Source organism: Salvia hispanica, chromosome 4, assembly GCF_023119035.1.
Source record: "Salvia hispanica cultivar TCC Black 2014 chromosome 4, UniMelb_Shisp_WGS_1.0, whole genome shotgun sequence".
Lineage (NCBI taxonomy): Eukaryota > Viridiplantae > Streptophyta > Magnoliopsida > Lamiales > Lamiaceae > Salvia > Salvia hispanica.
The window spans coordinates 8,721,044-8,728,196 of record NC_062968.1 but is presented as its reverse complement, the minus strand read 5'-3'; positions in this window follow the sequence as shown (position 1 = coordinate 8,728,196).

Below are 7,153 nucleotides of genomic sequence, written 5' to 3'. Positions count from 1 at the left end.
GAAGGCAAGATGATGGTGTCACTGCGATAGGAGGAATGAAATATTTAGAACGTGCTCGAACATAGAAGTATAGGAGAAATTAAGATAGTTGCTCGTAACACGAGAGTCGCTAAAAATGGAGGATATCGATATAATCTTGGGAATGGTGTTGACAACGAACTTTGCGACGATTTGTTGTAAGGAGAGGCGAGATATCTCTACAAGCTCCGGAAGCCGAACCCACCGTATACCACGGAATCTCGATGGTAGGCGAATCGCCATCATATCGCTTGAAGCCCGAGCCTTGATGATGAAAAAGGGAGATGACCTTCCTATCTTGTCTACCTCCATGGAGAGGAGAAGAACGAGAAGATGGAAGATGTTCTTTGTCGTGCAAGAATTTCTAGATGTTTTCCGGAAGTGTTACCTGGACCCGCCGGATCGTGATTGGAGTTCACGATTGACCTTGAGCCAAGAATACACCGTATCAAAGCACCATATCGATAAGCCAAAGAGTTGGAGGAACTAAAGATACAACTCCGGAACTTCATTGGACCTAGGTTTCATTAGACTGAGTGTCTGCATGCATGAAGCGCACGATGCCTACCGTGAAGAAGAAGGACGGATCAATGAGGATGTGCATCGATTATGAGAGCTAAACAAGTTGACCTAAAGAACAAGTATCCTTGCCAAGGATAGATGACTTGTTTGACCAAACTGCGGAGAGGCAGAGTCTTTTTCAAAAATGGACTTGAGGTCGGATATCACCCATTACGAGTTCGAAGGGAGGATATACCCAAGGCTTGCGTTTCGCACAAGATATGGCCACTACGAGTTTGTGTTGATGCCGTTTAGTTGACGAATGCCCAGTAAATATTCATGGATTTGATGAATCGAATATTCCATCCGTACTTGGATAAATTCGTTTTAGTCTTCATAGATGACGTCTTCAAATACACTTAAAGAACGAAGGAGCATGAGGAGCTTTACGAAGATCAAGTTGGAAACGTTGAGGGCCAGAAGTTATGCGCCAAATTCAGCAAGTGTGAATTACGGCTAAAGAAGTGAATTTTCTAGGACAGTTGTGTCGGCGAAGGAATCAGTGGACCCACTTGAGGTTGAAGCGATCTGACGATGGAGAATCGTGACCTGAGCAAAGGAATTCGGAGTTTCCTAGGATTGAGGATACACGAAGATTCATTGAAAGGATTCTCAAGATAGCGAGACCAATGACGCAACAACTCGAAGAGTGGTGGGTGGACCTAGGAGAGTGTGAAGTAAGCTTTCAACTCTTGAAGGAAAAGTTGACAACGCGCGGTGTTAGGCGTGCGAGTTTGGAGTGAACCGTAGTCTGGAACGCCGAAGGTTGGATTAGGATGCGTTTGATGCAAAATAATAAAGTGATCGCCTACGCGTCACGGCAAATTAAGACCACACGAGTTGAATTACTTGACGCACGATTTGGGTTAGACAGTGTACGTACCTACAAGATTTGGAGAGGCGTCATCTACGGAGTTAGATGTGAAATCTTTACGAGACCACAAGAGCTTAAAGTATTTCTTCGAGCAGAGAGACTTGAATATGCGACAACGAAGATGGCTCGAGCTAGTGAAGGACTATGATTGTGGCATTAACTACCACCCCGGCAAAGCCAATGTAGTGGCAGATGCTTTGAGCCGTAGAGATCATTCGCAAATAGCTACCATTCTAACGGAAGAGGAGAGCTTGATACGAGAATTTAGCAAAATGCGATTAGAAGTGATAAGAGCACCGAAACGTGAAGCGAATTGCCACTTTGTGGTGGTTAAACCAGATACTGAAAACGAGAATCGTTGCGAGCGCAACGGATGGATGCGGAACTAGAGGAAATCCGTATTGAAGTGAAGAACCGGTGAATCCGGAAAATTTAGTGAGGAGTCCGACAACGCCCTCACCTTTGAAGGAAGGTTGTGCGTGCCAAACAACTTGAAGAACTTCAAGAAGCAGAGATCATGAAGCAGAAGCTCATGAAACTCCATTACAACTGCTCACCCTGAAGCACGAAGATGTACCAAGACTTGAAAAAGTCACTTTTTTGGTGGAATGGCATGAAGAGAGATATCACATCATTTGTAGAACGTTGCTTAGCCTGCCAACAGGTGAAGGCATTACATCAACGACCGCATGGAAAATTACAACCATTGGAGATACCCGAGTGGAAATGGGAGCACATCGCCATGGATTTTGTGACGGCCTTTCCGAAGACCCTAAATGGGAACACCGCAATTTGGGTGATTATAGATCGCCTTACCAAGAGTGCGCATTTCATACCAATTCCGGTAACCCATGGATCGAGCAAGCTAGCTCGGATCTACATAAAGGAGATTGTGCGATTGCACGGAGTCCAGAGTGACAATTAAATCCGATCGTGACCCGAAGTTCACACTCGAAATTTTGGATTAGTCTACAGCGCGAGCTTGGAACACGATTGAATTTTAGCACAGAGCGTTTCACCCGCAATCAAGATGGGCAATCCGAGAGGACCGATCCAAACCACTCGAAGATATGTTGAGAGGCTGTGATACTCGACCTTGCGGTGGAAGTTGGGAGACCGTGCTACTGCTTTATAGTGAATTTGCACAATGCGACTTCCAAGCAACAATCAACATGGCGCCATATGAAGCCTTATACGGAAAGAAAATGTAAATCACCGCTCTACTTGCAGGATGAAGTTGGAGAGCAACGGGTGCTAGGACCCGATGCGGTCGAAGAGATGGTTGAAGTCGTTCGACAAATTCGTGTGAGAATAAAGGAAGCCCAGGACAGACAAAAGTCAGACGCTGACGTCCAACGAACCGACTTACAATTTCAAAGCCGGTGATAAAGTTTTTCTTAAAGTGTCCCCGTCGAAAGGGATAACACGTTTTGGTGTTAAAGGAAAATTGAAACCACGTTTTATTGGGCCTTACGAAATTCTAGAAGGAATAGGATCCGTAGCCTATCGATTGGCGCTACCGCCAAGTCTTGGAAACGTGCACAACGTCTTTCATGTATCGCAGTTGCGAAAATATGTGTTCGATCCGAAGCACGTGATTCACTACGAAGAAGTCGCGTTGAATTCCGACTTGAGTTACGAAGAGAAACCCCAAATGATCTTGGACCGAAAGGTTCAGAATTTGAGAAATAAATCCATTGCTAGCGTGAAAGTATTATGGAGGAACCACGAATATGAAGAAGCCACGTGGGAGCTTGAGGACAAGATGATGGAACTGTACCCGGAACTTTTTCCATGAGGTACCAAATTTCGGGACGAAATTTCTTTTAAGGGTGGTGGAATGTAACGCCCCACTTTTTCAAACCCTAATTTTCGGGTTATAAAATTTTTGCATTAAATGCCTTAAATGCTATGATATGTGGATTATTTGATGAGTAATTAATTGCATAGTGTCTTTGTGACCTAATTGCGTATGAGAATTGAGATTGAGTTGAATAGTCAACTTGTTGAAAGGTTGACGTGGCTATTGAATAGTCAAAGATGGGAAAAATATGACGTGGCCGTTGAAAGGTCAATGCGTTGAGAAAAGAAGAGGAGGTGAAGAAATGATTGATTGGGTGTGAATATTTGATGCGGAGTAATATAAGTGTGGTGAATTATATTCCTAAGGGATGAGTGAGAATTAAATAGGAGCATTATTTAATATGTGTGGAATTTTCGACCCCTATGACTATTGGAGAAGAAATAATATTATTCTTGGATTTAATTATTTGTTTGGGATAATTATCCAAATTAAATCCAAAGTCCAAATACTCTATAATTCCTACATGGAATTTTCGAACTCCACCTTTGATTTTCTATGAGATTTTCGAAAATCTCATATATTGTGGGAGAATGGATTATTTATTTATTTGATCCCTTATTTATTCTATTTCATGAATAAATATAAATATGCTAGAATATCCTACCATATCTTGCCATATCTAAAAAGATATTGCCATATCCTAATTAAATTAGGATTTGATTTTGAATCTCTTTTGAAGAAGGCAATACACGCCACTTTTGATATATATTGGGGAGATTTAATTATTTTCCTTGCTCCGTGATATATTATTCTACTCCGTGAAATATTTGAATTTAAATTATAGGCTAATTAAATAGCCTATAATTTTCGAAATCCCCATGCTTCTCAACCAAATTAACGCCAATCTCTACTATATCTCTACCAAATCTTCCAAATCTTGATTTATTTAATTATTGGATATTATTATTTGGCACTCTATAAATACATGGGAGATCCTAAACCTAAATCATCATAAAACCGCCGCCCCACTCTTCATAATTTTCGAAACCTCTCCCCCACTCTCTCCAAATTTTCTTCATCTTTTCTCCAAGATTTCTTCATCAATTGAGAAGAATTCAAGTTGAAATCCAAGAGTTTATTGAAGAATCAAGGCTATAATTTGTTTCTACCGATTGTTCTTTTGGAAAAGGTACTTTAATCTTTGATCTCCTCTTCTTCTACCGATTAATCGGTGTTCTTGAGTCCACATGCATTTAGATTGAGTGAAGGGGAAATAAATTGATGAATTTTGGGATGCATGGATGTGTGTGTGTATGTGACCGTGTGTGTGTGTGCGTGCATGCCTCGGCGTGCGTGCACACATGTGGGGATTCGTGTGCGTGTATTGTGTGTGGAACACTCATGCGTGACACGATTTTAATGGTGAATTTGGAGATGTTATTTGAATAAAAGTGATATGCTAATCGTACCTTGATTTTGGATGATGATATTAAAGATTTACCGATGGGAAAAAGGGAAACATGGGAACATGCATGATTTGAGATCAATGATTGAAACTGATTTGTGATACGCCTAATTTAAAGGTGATACTTCGCGCTCTCAGCGTGATAAACGAGGAGAAGAGAATACTCTCGAGCTAAGCCGACGAGGTGGGCTTTCTTTTAAAATAAGGACATTGTCCTAAACTGATATTGATGAGAATGAGATATGTGTTATCATGCCTTGATTTGTTTTGTCGTGCCTATCCCTCGTGGCTATGCCACTATTGATTTAATCGAATTCGGATCCTTGTAGAGCCGCAAACTCTACTTGGGTTAGTGTACACCAATGTTAGACCGAGTGTCTGGCGTACGGGTCGGCCGGTCTAGTGACCTGGATTGCGGCCGCATTCCTTGTCATGTAGAATGAGGATATGGTAAACGTCGATGTGAAAAATGGTTGCGCGACCGTGATATTTGATAAAGAAAATATTTTGGTGCCTCGGGTCTTTCTAAAGTTAAAACCCCGATGGACACTTGAGAATGGCATGATGATAACTATAATTGTGATAAAAACTGTTTTCGGCAATGAGTCCACTGAGTATGTTTATAGTACTCAGCCCTGCATGTGTTTTCCCTATGTGCAGGTTGAGCGGTGACGAGCGGGCGGCGGTGTTGAGTAGGAAATAATAAGATGATCTGTTGGTACTTAAAGTGTCGTTGTGTCTCCATACATAGCCTCACTTCTTTCTTGGTCGCTTCCGCTATATTATGAAAACTTGTGATCTTTGGTTGGGTTGAATACTTTTAAATTCGTGGGAATATTTTGGATATGGAACAGTTGGAATTGTTTTTGGAAACTTTGATAAGCATTTATTGTGATAGCCTTTTTGGTTGGATTTCTTTGCTAAGGCATTATTCTTCTTCTTCTTATTTGTTCATTAAATGTTTTGGTTAAATCCCTTTTTTTAAATGGAACCCTAGCCTATGATCTTTGATGCATTTAAGTCCGCCTAGTTAACGATCACCGCATTTATTATACCCTAGATGGGCGGGTCGTTACAATCACCCTCGACCCTAGTAAGTATGGTCGGAATTTTTCAAATGAGTACACTACGACCAACATCTCCTTCTCCGTAGTGTCATAGTTCTTCTGAGCCTGGTTGAGGGTCTTCGAGGCATAGAAAATGACAAAACTCTTCCCTTCGATCTTCTGACCCAGGACTGCTCCTACTGCAAAATCACTTGCATCACACATCACCTCAAATGGATGATTCCAATCTGGTGCCCTGATTATTGGAGCAGAGATAAGCTTATCTTTTAATACTTGAAACGTCTTCTTGCAATCTTCGTCAAAAACGAATTCCACATCATTGTGCGGGAGATGAGTAAGTGGCTGAGCAATTTTTGCGAAGTCCCTGATGAATCTTCTGTAAAATCATGCATGCCCTAGGAATCCTCTAACTTCTTTCTGATTCGTAGGGTTGGGTAACTTCGAGATCACATCAACTTTAGCCTTGTCCACTTAAATTCCTCTCTCTGAGACTACATGGCCTATGACTATTCCTTCTGGTACCATGAAGTGGCACTTCTCAAAGTTTAGAACCAAATTCTCGGGATTATGATTCCTAGTAACTTTACTTTTCTGTGTTTGGAAAATATCAAGATTTTAAATTTATATTTAATTTAAACACCAAATTATTTTTTTTATTTATAAAAAGAATAATATTATAAATTTTTTAATAAATTATTAATTACAAATAATAATAATTATATTATTATATTTATTATTACGATGGATAGTTTAAATATGGATTACCCATCATAATATATAATAATATAATTATAATTGTAGTTACACGGAGTATTATAGTACTCATTATTATAATAATAAATATAATAATTATTATATTATAATTATAATATTTACGGATATTATAATTGAATAAATTTTATAAATTAAAATTGCACTATGACTTTATTGATTAATTATTAATTTATAAAATATAATAGTTATTATTTATTATAAGATTTATATTATATAATTATATTTTAATTATTACTATTATGATAGTTTAATTATAGTTATTTATTATAGTGAAATTAAGTATGATTTATAATTTTAAATTATTTTTAAACTATAATAATAATAATAATAATAATAATAATTATTATTATTATTATATTATGTTATTATTATTATTAATAACAAAATCATACTATATTGCTTAAATATGTAAGAATCCTAAAACTGGGAAAAGGAATACCTAAGAAAAATTAGGATTCATAATCCTGAAAAGTTGTACTAACTTTCCTTGTTCTCGGATTCTGATTACTTTCCCAGTTTAATTAAAAACCAAAACAAACACATGAATTTAAAATTTTAAGGGATTAAATTACTTTCTCAGACAGAATCCT